Source organism: Miscanthus floridulus, chromosome 2 (genome assembly GCF_019320115.1).
Source record: "Miscanthus floridulus cultivar M001 chromosome 2, ASM1932011v1, whole genome shotgun sequence".
NCBI classification, from domain to species: Eukaryota; Viridiplantae; Streptophyta; class Magnoliopsida; order Poales; family Poaceae; genus Miscanthus; species Miscanthus floridulus.
This window is the reverse complement of record NC_089581.1, coordinates 30,994,963-31,016,844: the sequence shown is the minus strand read 5'-3', so window position 1 is coordinate 31,016,844 and position 21,882 is coordinate 30,994,963. Positions and strand designations below refer to the sequence as shown.

At 43.8% G+C, this 21,882-nt stretch overlaps 1 pseudogene; it reads left to right on the top strand.

Moving 5' to 3' along the window:
• The first annotated feature begins 1,078 nt into the window (after nt 1-1,078).
• On the top strand, nt 1,079-4,340 carry LOC136536289 (E3 ubiquitin-protein ligase RZFP34-like; annotated as a pseudogene).
• Nucleotides 4,341-21,882: the final 17,542 nt, after the last annotated feature.

Here is a 21,882-nt window from a genome sequence, read left to right as displayed (position 1 = left end):
CAATGATTTCAATGCACTTGGTGAAAAAAATGAAGGACAAGAACTTCTCTCATAAGTTCTTGAGATGCTTACCCTCAAGATTTGGCACATTGATCACTATTCTAGTAAGGAGTGGTTTGGATATCATGACACCAAACCAAGTATTGGGTCATGTGATGACCGATGACACATATGGAGATGATGATGGGAAAAAAGAAAAGAAGAAGAAGAAAGATGACAAGAAGGATGAGAAGAAGATTGTGGCATTCAAAGCCACATCATCCTCTAAGGCAAGGCAAAGCAAGAATCATCAAGTGAAGATGAAGACTCAAGCCTTGATGAGAAGGTGGCTCTCTTTGTGAATAGATTTGGTAAATTTATGATGAAGAAGGGCTATCGTGCTAGAAGATATAAGTCATCAACAAAGAGCAAGGATGAAGCAAGGAGGTGCTTCAAATGTGGTAGCAAGGATTATCTTGTTGCTAAATGCCTCTATAATAATGAAAATAAAGACGATGATAAGAAGAGCAAGAAAAAGGACAAGAAGGCGAAGAAGGACAAGATGACCTTCAAGAATACGACGACGAGCGGTTCATATGTGGTTATTTGGGATAGTGATGCTTCCTCAAGTGATGATGATGATAGTGATGATGATAAGACCACCAAGAAAAAGGCTCTAGCAAGCATTGCCATAAATGAGAAGCCTTATCTCTTCGACACTCCATCAACGTGCTTTATAGCTAAGGCCACTAAGGTACAATCTCATAATGATAGATGTGATGATGAACATGATAACAAAAGTGAAAGTGATGATGAACCCACTGAAGATAAACTAGTTGATATGTTAAACATTTTGATATTAAGAGAAGGGTGTGACGCCGTCACGTAGAAAAATTTTCCGCATGCGCATGGGGCCCGCGCGGCCTCAAACCGTTGAAAATCCGAAGGCGACCAAAACGGAGAGCTTTCTTCCGCGTGATGTCTGATGAAGTGATGAGAATGGAGATCTCACTTCAACCAACTTAAGCCATCTGCTGGTGGGCGAGCTGGAGGCGTGATCTCGCTTCCGTGCCCGCCGTCTCCTCCATCCGGCGCGTACATGGCCCGCCATCCTGATCCGCAGGAGACCAATAGGTCGTCGGCCCCCGCGGCCCCGTCAGGCTGTCGTCCCGTTCCCGTGGGCGCGCTGCTGTCGACCTGCGCATCATCATCGTCGACGCGGGCGGGACAGCCGTACAGGTTCGTTCAATTCAACCCGGCAGCTGTGGTGTGGGTGACCACCTGCCAGTGATTGGTGCGCTCAACTGGGCTGCATGCCTGCATTTGCCTTTTCGAACTCACACATGACCTGACCGGGTGCGAAATGCGAATGCAGCAAGTGTATGCATCGAGCCAAGGCCGCCCGTTCCGGCTGCGTTTTCTTTTCTTTTCCTCCCTTGTTCTTTCCAATCTCTCGTTTACGTTCCGTGTGCCCAGCCAGCTAACTAAGGCCACGTTTAGTTCCCCCAATTTTCTGAATTTGGTACTATACAAAAAGAAGATTCTTCGTCACATCAAACTTGCGGTACATACATGAAGTACTAAATGTAGACGAAATCAAAAACTAATTGCACAGTTTAATTGTACTTTACGAGACGAACATTTTGAACCTAATTAATTAATATTTAAATAATTATTACCAAATACAAACAAAATACTACAATACGCTACAGTGCATCCGGAAATCCAACGGCGCCAGCTTTGACCGGAACTAAACGCGGCCTAACATAACAACCCCCGGGATGGGATGGGACGGGACGGGCGATGCCGATGGCAACTATCGTATCCAATCTATCCCATCCTATAAAACGGAGCGGCCCGCGCCTCCATCATCTGCAGTCGCGGCGTCCAGTCCTCGCGCGCTCTGCTCGGAGCCGAGCCCTCGCACGGGCGGACGAGCTCCCCTTCGTTCTCCCAATCTCCCCTGCCTTTTTCTTGCCCTGCCGCCGCGCTTAGCTTCGCTTCTGGGAGATTTAGGCCCGAGTCACTCACAGTGGCACTAGAAGGACAGGCGTCTGGGAGACTGGAGAAAAAGGGAAAATGAGAAAGGGATACATACGAGAGAGGCACATTTCACCATCAGATTGAGCAGCGTCTAACTGCTTCCAGCTGATTTGAGTGCTGCATAGTTGAGGACCTGGATATGATCAGTGCCGTGTTTGCTATCTATAAGATCAAGTGACGTGTCACAACAGGTGTCTTGACATAGTAGCAGTGAATTTGACGTCGATCGGCTAAAGCAATCATATTCGATTCTTAGGCCTTGTTTAGATGCCATCTAAATTCCAAGTTTTTTCACTCTCTCTCCATCACATCAATTTTTAGCCGCTTGCATGGAGTATTAAATGTAGGTAAAAAAAATAACTAATTACACAGTTTAGTTGGAAATTACGAGATGAATCTTTTGAGCCTAGTTGGTCCACGATTGAACAATATTTACCAAATAAGACGAAAGTGATACTATTCATTAGGTTTACTTTTTTTGCAAAGTGAACGAGGCATTATTCTTTTTCTGGATAGTAGGGTACGCATGTCTGGTTGTTGTTTGTCTTCAATTAAGCAGGAATATAACGGCCACCCAAATATTTCCTTGTCCCATTTCTAAACAGTGAAGAATTTTGTGGCAATTTGGGTCTAGTGTTTTTAACTTCTGATCATTGGTTAAAAGGTACTCCAAAACAACGTTGGAGTATTTGGTTTTTTTGGAGAGTAAGGTGTAAATGCCTGATTCTTGTTCTCCTCAAATTCGTCCGGCTATCCGCAATAAATGTTCCTATCCTATTTCCTGATAACGCATATATGTTGTTTCAATTCATGTAATTATATTCGCTCCGTTCACTTCGCTGAAAAAATAAGCCGAAGCATTGTTCCGGCTGATTTGAACAGGGCCATTATCCATTTCATTTGTTTTTTTTTAAATCTGAGTGACCATGGACACCGCATGCATATTCTTCTAGATAACGATTTTAGTAACTGTTTACAGGTGATCTGTTCTCTCTGCTCCAAAGAACAGGATGTAAGTTGCCTACCAAAAAGTACTACAACCAATAGTGTCTCAGGAACATTCATCTTTGGTTGTACAAACTGCATGAAAACTGTTCATTTCCATCGACAGGTGCAACAGAACTGCTCCAACTGTGGGGCCTGCATGGGGAAATACTTCTGTGAAATATGCAAATTCTTCGACGATGATGTAAGCGTACTTAAATCCCAGATGATGAATAAGAATTTAAATTTTATACGTCAGTTGCTGCATTTACATAAATATCCCGTGCTTCCTAATCTGACAAACATACTGATCTGTTCCAGATCTCAAAGGGCCAATACCATTTGTGATGGATGTGGCATATGCAGGTAACTACCATACTGACAGCTATGTCTTAGACTTACCGCTCAGAAGTCTAAAATTTTGCTAATTGTTCAAAATGATAAATTTGGATTCCTCATCTTCTTTAATGAGAACCGGTGGCGTCGATAACTTTTTCCATTGTGATACATGTGTAAGTTTATGCACGAACTTCTTTCTGCTAAGATAAGATTCCATTACTCACACCCCTGGTTCCCTTGTTGCCATCCGCCAGGGTGTTGCTACAGCAATGTCTTGAAGGATTCGCACCGCTGTGTCGAAAGAGCAATGCATCACAGCTGCCCTGTCTGCTTCGAGGTTAGAGACCCTCTTTTCAACGAAACATCACTCTGAACTTTCCGGTTTCTTGATCTTGAAAAAGATTTCCCTCCCTGCTTTTACAGTATCTGTTTGACTCCACAAAGGATATCAGTGTGCTGCAATGTGGGCACACAATTCATCTGGAGTGCATGAACGAGATGAGAGCGCACCATCAGTAAGTGTGCCGTTCTCTTTAGAGTTCAGAAACTATGTCACCTGACGTGACAAGTGATAACATCCTCTTTTAGTCAAGATGATCTCAACCTTGTTTGATCTTCGCAGCTTCTCGTGCCCGGTGTGCTCGAGGTCTGCCAGCGACATGGCGGAAGCTCGATGAGGAGGTTGCGTCGACGCCAATGCCTGACATCTACCAGAAGAAGATGGTAAGAAACTGACCTCTCTCTGAACCTTGTTCGTCGTCCCGTTACATCTTTCCACAGTCTTTTGTAATGCACGGCTGTTTGACGAGCCTGAACCTGTCCGATGCCGATTGCTGAAGCTGAACAACAAATGAACACTGTGGACGCAGGTATGGATCCTGTGCAACGACTGCAGCGCGACCTCGAGCGTGCGGTTCCACGTGCTGGGGCAGAAGTGCCCCGGGTGCAGCTCATACAACACCCGGGAGACGAGGGCCGCGTGCCCCAGGATGTGAGGCGGACGAGGCCGAGTCACAAACTCCAGCCTCCAGGGGAGATGCCGTCCAACGATTAGCGGCGATCGTCCAGCAGGACGTTTGCGACGCTAAGGGTGACGCGGCGAGACCAGCATTTGCAATATTACTGTAATGCGTCCATGAGTGCTGACCAGGCACACCTGTGTGGATCATGGCCGGCGCAAGGGCCGTAGGAAAGCTGCAGGGTTTGGCAGATTAGTGGGGCTGTTCTCTGTTCAAGTTTACTGCGCGAATGCAACAAAATTCCAACGTCGGCCGTGAGCTCGGCATGTAACCGAACCAATTATTTCTACAGAATCTATTAATACAATAACATGCAGTTTTATCAGCACCACAAATACAAATAATTGCTCCTCTTATGGCAGAGTACCTGCCATTGCCAACAACATAAAATTGTCCACGAGGCACGAGAAGATGGCCCTGTTTTGAATTGATTATAATCGGATTCCTGGACGCCCAACGTGAGAATCCGGAAAATTCCACCGAACAACCCGCGGTGGCCATGATTCTCGCGACCGCCGGTGAGAAAAAAAAACAAGAAATTAACTACACCGCCGATTTCCCAAATCACGGCCACAGAACCGTAGATGGGATACCGCACCGCGAGGTCGTAGATCTCGATTCCAAATAGGGCCGATTAGGACGCAGTATCATGAAGCAGCTGCTGGTCTTTCAGTTTCCTAGAACACCTCGAGTGCACGTGAGAGTGAGAATCAAACCGTAGGGGTGGAAAATGGAACCGAGCACAAAGCCGCAACTGAACCGGTGGTGTTAAAGCTGCATAAAAAATCATCTCTCAACAACAAGATAGTTGACCAGGAGCGATAGATTCACAGACCTAGCTAGAGCTGACACGCGGAGAGGAAAGCAAGAGTAGCATGCCCACGAGACGTAGCGGCCGTCGAAACGCTCTGCCACAACAGTATTTCAATAGAGGAAAATTGCTTTCAAACTGAGGCCTTATTTAGATGCGTATATATTCGTCTCAATCTATGATCTTGTTTGATTTTTACCATTGCTCTTAAAATTCCTGTCACATCGAATATTTAGATGCATAGAGTATTAAATATAGACTAATTACAAAACTAATTATACAACTTACGACTAATTTACGAGACGAATCTTTTAAGCCTAATTAGTCCATGATTTGACAACATGGTGCTACAGTAAATATGTGCTAATGACATATTAATTAGGCTTAAATAAATCGTCTCACAAATTAGCCTCCATCTATGTAATTGGTTTTGTAATTAATCTATATTTAATGCTCCTTATTAGTATCTAAATATTCGATGTGACATGAATTTTAGGAGCGACTAAAGAACCAAACACCCCCTATATGTGTTGAGGTCTTGTTTGGATGCATATGTATTCACCCCAATCAACATTTGTTAGAGTGGAATGGAATGGAATTTAGTTTAATTTCACTCTAATCCACTTCAACACACGTGGATTGAGATGAATACATACGCATCCAAATAAGGCTTGAAGTGGATTGGAGTGGAATTAAATAAAATTCCATTCCATTTCACTCCAACACATGTGGATTGAGGTAGATACACATGCATCTAAACAAGGCCGAAGGGTGTGTTTGAGACTCCACGAACTCTGCTCCACAAATTCCACCGTAGAGCAGTTCTATAAAAAAACCCGCAGTTTGTTGAACACTCCTTTTATTACTTCACTTTTTTCCCTCAAACAGAGTGCTCGAAGATGAACTTGTTTGGCTAAAAACAAATAGAGCGGAGGTAAAAAAACACAGAGTGGAGCACTCCTAAAAACTCCCTAAGTTGCTGTTATTTGAACGACTGAACTTGTTGGAAAGGCTCATCTACGAATTGCCTAGTTGTTATTGCTCTGGCAGGAATTGAATGACATGCTGGGCCGCTTCACAACTACTACTAGGTATTGCTCCTTCTGTTGTAAAATACTCTCTCTCTCCGTTAAAAAAAATGTAATTATGAAAATCGTGCCGGTTAAATGACTTAAGTTTGATCAAGTTTATAATAAATTGTATTAGCATTTATGTCTCTAAATAAATTTATTATAAAAATATATTCTATAACTAATGTACTGGTATTTATTTTGTCTCATGAATCTTAGCACTTTTTTTATATAATTTTAGTCAAACTTTGAATTCTTTAACTCCTCGAAATGTGAAAATTACATTCTTTTGTGGACTAAGGATAAAAAAACATGGAGTGGAGCACTCCCAAACACTCCCTAAGTTGCTCTTATTTGAACGGCTGAACTTGTTGGGAAGGCTCATCTAGGAATTGCCTAGTTGTTATTGCTCTTGCAGGAATTGAATGACATGCTGGGCCGCTTCTTAACTACTACTAGGTATTGCTCCTTCTGTTGTAAAATACTCTCTCCATCTAAGAAAGAATATAATTATGGGAATCGTGCCGGTCAAATGGCTTAAGTTTGACCAAGTTTATAGTAAATTATATTAACATTTATATCTCTAAATAAATTTATTATAAAAATATATTCTATAGCTAATGTAATGGTATTTATTTTGTCTCATGGATCTTAGCATTTTTTCATATAATTTTAGTCAAACTTTGAATTCTTCAACTCTTCGAAATGTGAAAATTGCATTCTTTCGGGGACGGAGGGAGTATAAGTTATTCTGATTTTTTCTAAATACATTATTTTTGCTACGTATTGTCGATGGCGAAAAAGTGATGGGTCGATCCCCACCGCCGACACGTAAGCAAGCCAAGAGAAACCGCATGGAGCAGATCCCAAACTCTCTCCAGGGAGGACAACGGACCGGATGGCCGTGACCAATGGGTGCCAGTCAATTTGACCTTGCAATTGATAAGGAGACATGATTGATCAATAATTTAAGGTGGAACATGCCAGTGTTTTGTCCAGACAGTTTCAAATGTGCGGTTAAGTAGCCGATGAGATAAGGCTATCGATTAGAGAGTCGATATCAAGCATGTTCGTGATGCATGGATCTAAATAGTCGATGATCATGAAAACATGCGAAAGGTGTAAAAAGTAGACGTGGAAGCATTCATATTCAATGAGAAACATACTACCTTTTAACCAAGACAAAAACAAGTACAAGCAAGTAAATAGACAATATATTCTCAATGTGCGGGCTATCTCCTAAAACAGCCGATTCCGATGTTAGTAAACTCTTGACATCCAAGCACTCAACCATTGAACATGGATAAGTTCATACACCTATCAGATTTAACCTAATACCTCTAATAGTGGGGGTTCGAGCTAGACCAATGCAACCATGATAAAGATAACATGTTAAACCTTCAAAGGATACGAATCTATACGCACTCAACAGAGTCGTGAAAACATGCTACGATCAAGGAAGCGTAGGCGATTGACTAAATAGCCGATGCGGACACAGCATGCAGCCAGAGGCTATGTTTGACCATAAGCAAGACTTACTGTCGATGCAGAAAGTGACCAACATGTAAATATTTATGATCGGATGTGGCCTAGCACTCAATGACATAGGGTTTATACTAGTTCAGGCAATGTGCTCTACGTCCATTTGAGTCGGTCAGTGACTTTATTCCTGAGCCCAGGTTCTCAAAGTTTGTTGTGGGATTACAAACGAGAGGGAGAAAGATGGGAGGTGCAAGAGGTCCGATCGGACTCTAGTCTAAAGGGTTGAGAGTGATGGGAGCTCCGCTGTGCACTAAGCGTTCGAACGCTTGTTGTTTGTTGGGATCCTTGGTTGTTCGGATCGTGTGTGTGTTGTTCGAGTTGTTGTGAACTGATCGATCTCCTTATTGGGAGAGAACGCATCTCTTTTTATAGATGAAGGGGACGACCTTTACAAGAGAGAGAGAGTGAGAGTACGCATGCCACTAAGTCTTGTTGCCTACGCCGTCGGGTACAAGATGATTGTAGGCGCCCATAACACTATTGATGTCAGACGCATGTGGGAGATTTTTACCGTGTTCTCCATGTAGCGCAAATGATGGCGCCTACAACACTATTGATGCCCAGAGGCATGTGGGGGAGCCTTACCGTGTTTGTCATGGTATGGGAGTTGATGGCGCCTACAATACTATAGGGCAAATATCGGTGCCCACAACACTGCTTGGGTTCTGATATGCCTGGAAGATTGTAGGGCACCCTTCTGATATGTCCTGTCGGTACTGTCCTGCAGGTGTATAGGGTAAGGTCTTTGGTTTTGCGGTTGACTTGAGCGTCCTGCTTTACTTACTCTGCCTGTTTTCCTGGTCCTCACCGAGCGGGCATCCTCGATTGGTTGGTCCCAGTCGGCTCTGATTGCACCAGTCGGAGGAGACAACAAAGGTTCGGTGTATCCCCGGTTAGAGACGTAGGTCGTAGTTGGAAGCATTGTTGGCTAGTCCTTCCGGTCGGAGAGGCGGGCCAAAGTCAGAAGCGAGGCCTTCGGTCAGAGAGGCGGGCCAGAGTCAGAAACGGGTGTCGTTCCTTCTTGGTCAGGCCTTCCGGTCGGAGATTGGATCACCCTTCTAGCCTGTCATTAGGTTTTTGGGCCGGCCTAGGAGTTACACGTCGTTTGCAACGTCGTCTGCTGGGCCGAGCCTTTGTTGGGAAGCCGGTCCATGAGGGACCCAGGGTTTATGAACCTGATAGGAGCCCCCGAGCCCCTAGGCGATTCGGGTAGAATCGTCTAGGGGATTTTTGTCTTGACAGCGGGTGTGCGCTCGCGCGCACCCACGGGTGTAGCCCCCGAGCCCCCAGGTGATTCGGACAGAATCGCCTAGGTTTTTTTGTCAGCGGGCGTGAGTGTGTGCACCTCAGTGGGCGTAGCCTCTGATGAGGACATCACTTCTTTAGAGGTACCCGCTGATCCTCCAACCGTCATGCAAGGTCCAATGACCCGGGCTCGAAAGCGACAACTCAATTTAGAGGTGAGCTCGTTCTTAAGCGATACTTTTCATACTTTTGAGAATAGACTACTCCTAATGATGTTATCTTGCTTAGGAACATTGGAGAGGGTCATGAAGGACTTAGAGGAAGTGGTGGAGGTGATGATGACCAGCAAGGACGTCCAACACAAGCTGGAGGCCCAGTCCAACATGAATTCGAGTCTACCTCGGCCTCCAGGACTAGTCTGCTTTAAACTGGTCACCCAGGACGCATCCGGACTCCGTTTTTTATGATCCACATATGGATGGAAAACTAATTTGATAAGGAAGCCAATCCAAGTGGTTTCACGTCAAAACCTCTTCGGAATCAACAGGAATCGTTGAAACAAGTCAGCATCCAGAATCTGCCAGGGTGCTGCGACACCTTCTTTTGGTCCGTTGGACCGTGTATCGTGTTTGGGCCCATTTGGGGGCGCGTCTAAGGTAGGCGACGACCTAAGACCTTTATAATCATACGTCGCCACTGTCATTAGGTTTTGGGTTTTGCTTAGATTATTCTGTCAAGAACAGTTTCACCGTTCATCGGTTTGTGAGGCCCCAACTTCGTGAGATAATCATTCATCTACAATTTGGTTGTGTTCTTTCTTATTCTTGCTTGTGTTCTTCGTTGCGCAGGCAAGGATTAGCCTTCTTGGCGAGGTCAACCTGGTCCGTGACTTGGTTGATAACCAGAGGAGCTGTGGTGCTAAGATTGCAAGGTTCGATCTTTCGATCTAAAGCTGGATCGGTGTGTCATTCTCCGTCACAACGATAGTTACCATCACCTGACAGAAGATCGAGATCCCCGTTTCCAATAAGTGGTAATCAGAGCTAAGGTATACCATCAGGTTCACTTTTATTCCCTAGTTTTGAGTGTTTCGCATTCGTCCCATAGTCCAGTGCCATACTCGTTTTTTCCCGTCCTAGAACCTTCCGCGCCATAGCCTTTGCATATTTCAGTTTCAGAGTCCGTCATGTTGAGTTTGTGTCCTGGTTAAGATCTTGTTGCTGGTTAGGTTGTGTTAGAGTCTAGTTCATGTGTTTTCCCCCATGGTTTCCATCAAATCTTTACTGTTGTGACCAGTTTTGTGCACACTGTTTCCGTTTTGTCCTCTAATTCAGAGCCAATTCTTAAAACTGATCTAGTTTTCGCATACGAACTCCGATTTCGATGTTCCATATATCAAAATTGATTAAAAAAAATTTTAGATCTGTCCATCCCCCGCATTTATCGGGGTTCAAAAATTTTAAATTGGTCAAAAAGTGGTCACAAGATCCTCTTTTCGTGGTCACAAGATTTTTGTCGATTTTGTGCAAGTTTTCTAAAAATTCCACAAGCCACGTCTTTCACTTGTTTCAGCTCATATTTTTTGTGGTTACTTCTTTTGTGCTCCTAAGTAAAGGAAAAATATCAAAAAAATAAAATAAAAAGTCAAAATTTTCCCAAAAAAACAACGACGACCCAAAAATAGAAAAAAAGAGAGGGGCAAAAGAGGAACAATATTTAGAGGAACACATAGAGAAGACCAAAGTGAGCTGTGTTAGCATGTGCTGTCTGGTTCCTTATTTGTGTTGCTGTTTCTATTCACCATACTTGTTTTTCATACACCTGTCACCTTGCTATCCACCATACTTTTGTCACACACCTGGTACTTGGAACATTTTAGACCAGCAACGAGAACAAGTACTTTGGACTATAATTCAGCATTACTTTCTGTTACTAACTTGTGTGCCAGATATACATATTACTCTTTGTGTGCTTTCCAAGCTCCACAAACTTTTTAGATCAGTATAGACAAAGGGCCTTGCAATCTCGATATCACTGCCTCACAGGTATCATGAACTAGCCGCTAGTTGTACCACCCACTGCTTGTGTTGGTAAGAACTTTGTAAGAGCTTGGTAAGATACTTTGACTTGCTATGAAAAGTGACACCACTGCAACCACATAGTCATTTGGTAGGGATAACTTTCACCTGTTTGTTCCTGTTTTTGTGTTTTCAATGGTAGGAGGTGAACAGACTAGAGATAACAATCCTAAGGATTTCAACGAGTGTGTCAGTCAAGAGCAACTACAAGCTGTTGTAGAGGATGCCCAAAAAGGATGAATGAGGCCATTAGGAAGGCCGTCACTGACGCACTCATTGAACTCAACATTAGCAATAGCATGGAGAGATTGGACAAGCGAATTTCCACGCTAACCGACAAGGTTACTGAGTTGGAAACCTTTGTGGCGGGCAACAACGACATCTCCGGTAGCAACACCGATGGTCAAGACACGGTGTATGATGCCAATGGGAACATAGGTTGAGCAGCTTTCTGACAAGAGAGATTACGATAACGTCTTTGCCGCAACACGACAGGTATGGGTGGTGTCCACCACCACTATCAAGGTAATAATCACCGTGTGCCCGATAATCCTTATGCTAAAATTAAGTTCACAATACCATCTTTTTTGGGTCATTATGATGCTGAGCGATATCTTGATTGGGAGATGATGGTAGAACAAAAGTTTAGTGCCCACCTTGTACCTGAGCAGCATAGAGTTAGATAAGCTACTAGTGAGTTTAAGGATTTTGCCATTATTTGGTGGAATGGGCTAGCTGCATAGAATGCTTTACCTGGTACGTGGGAAGAACTTAAGGTAGCTATGCGTGATCATTTTGTTCCTCTTTATCATAGAGACTTGCGTAAGAAATTGATGCATTTAGAACAAGGAGATAAATCTGTACAGGATTACTATGGTGAGCTCCAAAAGGGATTGATGCGCTGTAGTGTTGTGGAGGGAAACAAAGATGCCATTTGTTGTTTTTATTCAGGCTTGAGGCGTGAGATTCAGGACATTGTTGATTATAAAGAATTTAACACTGTCAACTAGTTGTTTCAGTTTGCTATGCTTGCAGAAAAGGAATTGCAGGGGCATGAACAACAGAGCAAGAGTAAGGTCAGCACCAGCACATACACACCATACTCGGCACCATCTTTGGGGCTGACCAAGCCAACCACTTTTCGGGTGCCTCCACCAGTGAGCAAGCGACCAGCAGCCTCTAGAGTTTCTGCTACACCTAAGGCACCTCCCACACGACCTTTAGATTTAGGTAAAAATTCTTTGTAGGTGCCTACCAAGAGTTCCTCATCCGTTGCATCGACGGGATGCACTTCGGGTATTCAGTGCCACCGCTGCCATGGCATTGGCCATGTGCAGAAGGATTGGCCAAGTCAGTGGGCATATATTGCTATAGAAGATGGTTACATCAGCACCTCTGACATTGAGGATGAAGAAGACCAAGATGTAGATGAGGAGGACGGCGAAGTCCTTGGTGACGAGGCCACGACGTCCTATAGGAGCATCATTGTACAGCGGGTGCTCAGCTCATAAGTCTAGCAACCTGAGAAGCTACAACGCCATAACTTGTTCTAGATTTTCTTCATCATCAGCGACCGTCGAGCATGTGTCATTATTGATGGAGGTAGCTGCAACAATTTGGTGAGTTCTAATTTGGTCAAGAAGCTTGGCTTGACCACACGCCCACACCCACGTCCATACCATATTCAGTGGCTAAATGATTCTGGTAAAGCAAAGGTAACACAAACTTGCAGAGTTTCATTTTCTATTGGTTCTTATGCTGATTCTATTGATTATGATGTGGTACCTATGCAAGCTTGTTCACTCTTATTGGGTCATCCTTGGGAACATGATAATGATGCTACACACCATGGTAGAAGTAATAAATACACTTTTGTGCATAAAGGAAAGAAAATTACTTTGGTACCTTTGACCCCTGCTCAAATTGTACAAGCTGATAGAGAACGCGCTGCTAGTTTTAATGATGTTCAATCTGAAAATCAGCAAGTTGCTAATTCTATTTTCCCACCTAAAAAGGATAAGTCTACATCTATTTCTAAGGCTGAGGAGATTAAATTGAAGGGTGGTGTTGTGCTTGCAACAAAATGTGACTTTGCTGAAATTTCTGATGATGATATTTGCTATGATTTGGTATGCAAATGAGCTATGTTTTTGCTTGATGATGTTGTTAGCTTGGTACCTCCTGCTGTCACTAACCTTTTGCAGGAGTATGAGGATATTTTTCTAGCTAAGATACCCCCGGGGCTGCCACCTATGAGAGGGATAGAGCATCAAATCGATTTGATTCCGGGAGCGACCTTGCCCAACCGAGCTGCCTATCGAACCAATCCTGAGAAAACTAAGGAAATTCAGTGGCAAGTCCAAGATCTTTTGGACCGTTGGTATGTACGTGAAAGCCTTAGTCCTTATGTTGTTCCTGTACTTTTGGTTCCTAAGAAAGATGGAACTTGACGTATTTGTGTTGATTGTAGAGCCATCAATAATATTACTATTCGGTATCGTCATCCTATTCCTAGGCTAGACGACATGCTTGATGAGTTGTGTGGTTCTATAATTTTCACTAAGATTGACTTACGAAGCTGCTACCACCAAATTAGAATGAAACTTGGAGATGAATGGAAAACTGCGTTTAAAACCAAATTTGGGTTGTATGAGTGGTTAATAATGCCTTTTGGTTTGACAAATGCACCTAGCACTTTCATGCGCTTAATGAATGAGGTTTTAAGAGCTTTTATTGGTCATTTTGTGGTAGTTTACTTTGATGATATATTGATTTACAGCAAGTCTTTTAATGAACATATGGATCACTTACGTGCTATTTTTAATGCTTTACGTGACGCACGTTTATTTGGTAACCTTGAGAAGTGTATCTTTTGCATGGATCGAGTTTCTTTTCTTGGCTATGTTGTGACTCCACAGAGAATTGAGGTGGACGAGATGAAAATTGAAGCCATAAAGAGCTGGCCAGTTCCCCAAACCGTCACACAGGTGAGGAGTTTTCTTGGTCTTGCAGGATTCTAGCGCCGCTTCATCAAAGATTTCAGTACCATTGCTGCCCCATTGCATGAGTTGACGAAGAAAGGGGTGGTGTTTCATTAGGGAGAGGCATAAGAGGAGTCCTTTGACACTTTGAAGGACAAGCTCACACATGCACCATTGCTGCAACTTCCAAATTTTGGTAAGACTTTTGAGCTAGAATGTGATGCTAGTGGAGTTGCATTGGTGGTGTTCTGATGCAAGATGGTAAACCTGTTGCTTATTTTAGTAAAAAATTGCACGGTCCTATTCTTAATTATTCCACGTATGATAAAGAATTGTATGCACTTATTTGTTCTTTAGAGACATGGCATCATTATTTGTGGCCTAAAGAATTTGTTATTCATTCTAATCATGAATCGCTTAAGTATCTTCGCTCTCAAAATAATCTTAATCGTAGGCATGCTAAATGAGTTGAATTTATTGAATCTTTTCCTTATATTATCAAACACAAGAAAGGGAAGGATAATGTGATTGTTGATGCTTTGTCTAGAAGATATACATTGCTCTCCCAACTTGATTGTCGGATTTTTGGTCTTCACTCAATAAAAGAACAATATGCGCTTGATCCCAATTTTAAGGATGTGTTGCTTAATTGTAGAGAGGGACGTACATGGAATAAGTTTATGATCAATGATGGGTTTTTGTTTAGATCTAACCTCCTATGCATTCCAGTTGGTTCCGTTCATCTTTTATTGTTGCAGGAGGCACATGGAGGCGGATTGATGGGACATTTTGGTGCTAAGAAGACGAAGGAGGTGTTGTCCACACACTTCTTTTGGCCAAGGATGAGGCGAGATGTAGAGCGGTACGTGGCTCGGTGTGCCACATGTCAAAAAGCTAAGTCGCGGTTGAACCCACATGGTTTGTATATGCCTCTTCATGTTCCTTCTACTCCTTGGGTAGATATATCTATGGATTTTGTGTTGGGATTGCCAAGGACTAAGAGGGGGAGGGATAGTATTTTTGTGGTGGTTGATCGTTTTTCTAAGATGGCACATTTTATTCCTTGTCATAAGAGCGACAATGTTGTTCATATTGCTGACCTTTTTTTTCAAGAAATCGTTCGCTTGCATGGTATGCCTTCTACTATTGTTTTAGATCACAATGCAAAATTCTTGAGTCATTTTTGGCGCACGTTGTGGTATAAATTGGGGACCTATCGATGTTTCACCACCGATAGCCTACCACGGGGGTACCCGGGGCAGTTTGTTTAGGCTTCAACGTATGCAGAAGTCAACGGTTAATGCAAGATACAGTCGATTTATCCTGGTTTGGGCCCTCAACCATGATCGAGTAATAGCCCTACGTCTAGTCGGCGTTAGCCTTTGCGTTGGATTGATTGTAAAGTGTTGTGTTATCTCCGTCCTGCTACCTCCCATCTAAGGAGCCCTGCCCTCCTTTATATAGTCAGGAGGCTGGAGTCCTAGTCGGTTTACAATGTAGTGTCCTAGTAGGATTATAGGGTAGTATTACTACTAGGATTACATGGGAGGAATCCTAATCAAACTAGATCTCCTCTCTTCCTTGCGGGGTATCCTATGGGTCCTGCATCGACAAGCCCCCAAGCACTTCATGGTTGAGCTTTGGAAGCCTCATCTTGTTCTTTCAGGTCTTGCCGAGCAGGAACAAGCCTCGTGTGAGAGTGAAACCGTGTAGCGCTTCTTGGGATCTTTGAGTGGTGTGTGCTTTTTTGAAGAAAAAGTACATCCATCTAGGTGTAGCCCCCGAGCCTCTTGCTATTTGGAACAAGGAGCTAGAGGGTCTTGTCTTGAAATTGCTCTGATTCTTCGTCGAAGGGTTCTCGAGCACATACCCGGGTTCTTTATCGAAAAAGAACTCGGATATAGCTCGGTCCGGGTTCTTTTTGTCTTGAGGTCTTGAAGTGGTCTAGCCCCCGAGCCTCTTGCTATTTGGAACAAAGAGTTGGAGGGTCTTGAATCTTATGTTGTTCAAAAGAACTGAAAACTTCTTCTAAGGATATGTAGGATCTTGTAGACATTCTCAAGGGTGTATCCAAGTAACCCGCAAACTGCAGTAGGCTATCCATATACCATTGCAAGTCAACACCATTGCGCCACCGAGTAATTTCCATAATTAGCTTGCATGCTTGATGTCTTCCTACATGCTGCTGTATGTCATGCCTCTTCCTTTGTTTTGCTTGAGTAATGAAAGTACATATAAATATGCACGTGCATCCTCATATTCGTGCTCATCTTGCTGACGCAAAATCTTCTCGTTCGACCATGATCTGATCCGAGTAAGGAAACCTAGATAATCCATCAAAAGGTTTCAGGTGGGCAGTCCCCTCACCGGAGACCCCGTATCACCCCCACCTTAGAATTTCCAAATCACCGCAACAAGGTCGACCTTAGCTGTCAAGTAGTTGATCACCCCAACTGAGTAGTCGATCACCGCGGTCGAGTAGTCGGATGTCCTGGCGACTTGTAGAGCAGCAACCGAGTAAGACAGCATGGGGCGTGTGTCTCACCCAATGAAGTAGTGGCCAAGTAAGGCAGCCAGCGGTGGGCGAGCTCCTTATTCGATGACATGGTCTAGAAAATGGTTCCCTTTCTAGTGAGTAGGCTTCACGGATTAAGGCCTCAGCAACCCAGGTAAATCAACTGTAGTAGAGCCGTGGAGGCATATGGATAATATCTAGAGATATATGACGATTAAAGAATATTTGAAAAAATATTAAACCATGACTTAGCTTGATTGACGGCCGCATGGTAGAATCAGCGCACGATCCTGACATTTTGCGCTCAGGAGACCCTAGTGGTTGTAGCCCCCGAGCATCAGCTTGCGAGTACTTGGACATGAGCTGTCGAGTAGTTGGTCACCGCAGCCAAAGTAGTCGGAAACTGTGACGAGTAGTCAGACAACTGGCTTGTTTCAGCCATTTTGCTTTTTGGTTCAGGTGTTAGCTTATTAGCAACCCTCATCGGCGGGCTCAAGCATCTTTTCAGCTCTTTTGCTCTCGACCGGTATGCTCAGGTATAATTTTAGCCATTTTATTTTTTGGTTCGGGTGTTAGCTTATTAGCTACCCTCATCGGTGGGCTCAAGCATCTTTTCAGCTCTTTTGCTCTTGGCCGGTATGCTCAGGCATAATTTCAGCCATTTTGCTTTTTGGTTTGGGTGTTAGCTTATTACCTACCCTCATCGGCGGGTTCAAGCATCTTTTCAGCTCTTTTGCTCTCGGCCGGTATGCTTAGGCATAATTTCAGCCATTTTGCTTTTTGGTTCGGGTGTTAGCTTATTAGCTACCCTCATCGGTGGGCTCAAGCATCTTTTCAGCTCTTTTGCTCTTGGCCGGTATGCTCAGGCATAATTTCAGCCATTTTGCTTTTTGGTTCGGGTGTTAGCTTATTAGCTACCCTTATCGGCGGGCTTAAGCATCTTTTCAGCTCTTTTGCTCTCGGCCGGTATGCTCAGGCATAATTTTAGCCATTTTGCTTTTTGGTTCGGGTGTTAGCTTATTAGCTACCCTCATCGGCGGGCTCAAGCATCTTTTCAGCTCTTTTGCTCTCGGCCGGTATGCTCAGGCATAATTTTAGCCATTTTGCTTTTTGGTTCGAGTGTTAGCTTATTAGCTACCCTCATCAGCGGGCTCAAGTATCTTTTTAGCTCTTTTGCTCTCGGCCGGTATGCTCAGGTATAATTTCAGTCATTTTGCTTTTTGGTTTGGGTGTTAGGTTATTAGCTACCCTCATCGGTGGGCTCAAGCATCTTTTCAGCTCTTTTGCTCTCGGCCGGTCTGTTTAGTGAAAACAACTTGGGAAAAGTCATAATAAGACATATATTGTCGAGGAACACCATCTTTACTGATCATGAATGTTGATCTCTTGTGGCTTGTATATATATTCTTCCTTGAGTTGTTTTCATGCGTAGAATCTTCTTAGTTGGCTGATGTGCCATGTATTGTTGACTTCTTTTCCATCTTCAGTTATCAACTGTATGCACCAGCTGTCGATGTTTCGATGATTTTGCCTGTCTGGGTTGTCTTTGTTGTTTCTATCCGGGAACCTTTCTCGTGTCTTCTCCTCTACAGTAATCATCTTTTCTACTGTGCATCTGAATTCTTTATTGTTTCTCGAATTTTCTTTGCAGAAGTCCTGAAATTGCCACCTAGCCATGATTTTGTGAGAGAAATCTTTGATTACTTCTCGTTCAGTGATGTCATGTACTTGAGAACGTAGTTCACCAAATCATCGATAGTAATCTCTGAGACTTTTGTCCCCTTTTTGCTTGAGTCCTTTTAATTCTGCGTGGGTGATGGGGTGCGTAATGATACCCGCAAAATTTTCACAGAAAACTCTTTGCAAGTCCTCCCAATTTCTGATTGACCCTGGATTTAATTTGTCGAACCATTGGAGGGGCATGGTTTCTAGGGCCATGGGAAAGAACAAGGTCTTGATGTCGTCATCTCCTCCGACTAGTTCAATTGACTGCGAGTAAATCATGAGCCACTACCTTGGTTCGGTCTTACCATCATATTTAGAGTGGTTGGACGGCTTAAACTTGTGAGGTAGTCATATTGAAGCAAGTCTGTTCGCAAAACAGGGGAATCTATCGTACGTTTCGGCTTCTTTGTATTCTGATTCGGCACCTCCTTCCTGCCAACTGTCGTTTGGTGAGAGTAGTTCTGCGGGGATGTCTGAATGGGTGCTTCGCTTCTGATCTTCCTTGATTGTTCGACTTGGTAGTTTTGACTATGGTCCCTTCTACTTTCTCTATTGTGATTCCCACTTGGTCCAAATCTCTCGAAAGCGGACCTCCTTTGATTTTGATCTTCCTTCCTATGAGATGTTGACCTGGTAGGTAGTCTTGAGTGGGTCCTTCCATCATGCGTCCTTAGGGCTGCTGACAGGAGAAGGTCCCGGAGCTGTTCCTGTTTTTCACTAGGAAGTGATGTCGCTCCGAGTTCTTCTAGTGCTTCTCAGATCCTATTGTAGGGTGTATTCGCCACGCATCTTTCTTCGACTTCTTGTTCTAATTTTCTTCTATTATACTCGGCCAGATCTGACTCATATCTGATCCAAGCTTCCTTGCGCTGCCTAGCACGGCGTTGGCATCCTTGTTTCAATTTATTTCTTCTTTCTCTGGCTTGCTTCTAATTCTCAGTCTCACCATCGTGCCCCTAGATAAAGGGTGTTATGTTGGACTCAGATTCATCCGATGACCTGATGTTGGGTGCTTCTAGGGGGACTAATGGTGATCGAGGACGTTGAACCATGAATACTTCTCGTGCATGAATTGTTCTGTTATCGACGTCGGTTTCCACACTGTCGTAGTTGTTGATGACTTTAGTAGAGGCTTCAAGGTCGCAGATCGAGTCTCCTTCTTGGTAGGGTAGAATTGTTGTTGTCGTCGTGCCGACTAGTTGGGTGCCGCTGTCTTCACGAACAGAACCTGGCCAGTGGACAATGCAGTCTTGAGATGTTATAGTTAGTATGAGACCTTCTTGAGCTCCTTTTAGTGGCATTCTAAGCACCAGATCGAGGGATCCTTCGGGCCATGCCTGATAAGATTTTGCCATGTTGTGGAGTCCGAATTGAAAATGATCTGACTTCTTGAAAAAACTCTGAGTGTACTCCGAGTTGTATTCTTGATAGGTCGAGGCCACGTTCTGGAGCCCTGCCGGAAAAGAACTCGGTTTCTTGAAAGAACTCGGGTAAGACTCCATCTCAGATGTGGAGCCTGAGTTTGAGTCAGATGCGCAAAGCCGCAAAATTTGAGTTGGATCAGACATCATGAGCTACGCAAATCTTTCGGTGAGTTGATCAGTCGTAGTCATCGAAATAGAAAGGTCTTCAAGGTGATCTAAATCTTTGAGACGACTTTGGAGCTTGCCATCGTCGCTTGCCTCGCAGATCCAAGAACCGAAGATGAAGGTTGATCCCATCAAGAAGATCATGTTGTCGAGGTCCATCGAGCTCTCAGATGCAAATCCGCCGAACCCCCCTACCTAGCGCACCAGCTGTCGATGTTTCACCACCAATAGCCTACCACGGGGGTACCTAAGGCAATTTGTTTAGGCTTCAGCGTATGTAGAACTCGATGGTTAACACAAGAGATAGTCGATTTATCCTGGTTCAGGCCCTTGACCGTGATCGAGTAATAGCCCTACGTCTAGTCGGTGTTAGCCTTTGCGTTGGATTGATTGTAAAGTGTTGTGTTATCTCTGTCCTGCTACCTCCCATCTAAGGAGCCCTGCCCTCCTTTATATAGTCAGGAGGCCAGAGTCCTAGTCGGTTTACAATGTAGTGTCCTAGTAGGATTACAGGGTAATATTACTACTAGGATTACATGGAAGGAATCCTAATCAAACTAGATCTCCTCTCTTCCTTGTGGGGTATCCCATGGGTCCCGCATCGACAGGACCAAGCTGTTGTTTTCTACAACATGTCATCCCCAAACTAATGGGCAAACTGACATTGTGAATCGAACATTATCCACCATGTTGAGAGCCATTTTGAAGCACAATTTGAAGATGTGAGAAGAGTATTTGCCGCATGTGGAGTTTGCATATAACAGGGCGGAACATTCCACCACCAAGGTAAGTCCTTTTTAGGTAGTGTATGGTATTAACCCCCATGCTCCTATTGATCTTTTGCCTTTACCTACCACTGAGAGAATACATAGTGATGCTAGGGAGCATGCTGATTTTATTCGTAAGTTGCATGAAACAACTAAAGCAAATATTGAAAGAATGAATGAAAAGTATAGAATTGCCGGTAGTAAAGGTAGAAAAGAGATTAAACTTGAACCGGGTGATTTGGTTTGGTTACATTTGAGGAAAGGTAGATTTCCTGAGCTGCGTAAGTCTAAATTAATGCCAAGAGCATCTGGTCCTTATAAGATCATTGAGAAAATAAATGATAATGCCTACAAACTTGAATTGCCACCCGAGTTCGGGGTTAGTCCCACCTTTAACATTGTAGATTTGAAACCTTATTTGGGAGAAGAAGATGAGCTTGAGTCAAGGATGACTCCAATTCAAGAGGAGGATGATGATGAGGACATCACTTCTTTAGAGGTACCCGCTGATCCTCCAACCGTCATTCAAGGTCCAATGACCCGGGCTCGAAAGCGACAACTCAATTTAGAGGTGAGCTTGTTCTTAAGCGATACTTTTCATACTTTTGAGAATAGACTACTACCTAATGATGTTATCTTGCTTAGGAACATTGGAGAGGTTCATGAAGGACTTAGAGGAAGTGGTGGAGGTGATAATGACCAGCAAGGGCGTCCAACACAAGCCGGAGGCCCAGTCCAACATGAATTCGAGTCTGCCTCGGCCTTCAGGACCAGTCTGCCTTAAATGAGTCACCTAGGATGCATCCGGACTCTGTTTTTGTTGATCCACATATGGATAGAAAGATAATTTGATAAGGAAGCCAATCCAAGTGGTTTCACATCAAAACCTCTATGGAATCAATAGGAATCATTGAAACAAGTCAGCATTCAGAATCTACCAGGGTGCTACGACACCTTCTTTTGGTCCGTTGGACCGTGTATCGTGTTTGGGCCCATCAGGGGGCGCGTCTAGGGTAGGCGACGACCCTAAGACCTTTATAATCATACGTCGCCGCCATCATTAGGTTTTGGGTTTTGCTTAGATTATTCTGTCAAGAACAGTTTTGCCGTTCATCGGTTTGTGAGATCCCAACTTCGTGAGATAATCATTCATCTGCAATTTGGTTGTGTTCTTTCTTGTTCTTGCTTGTGTTCT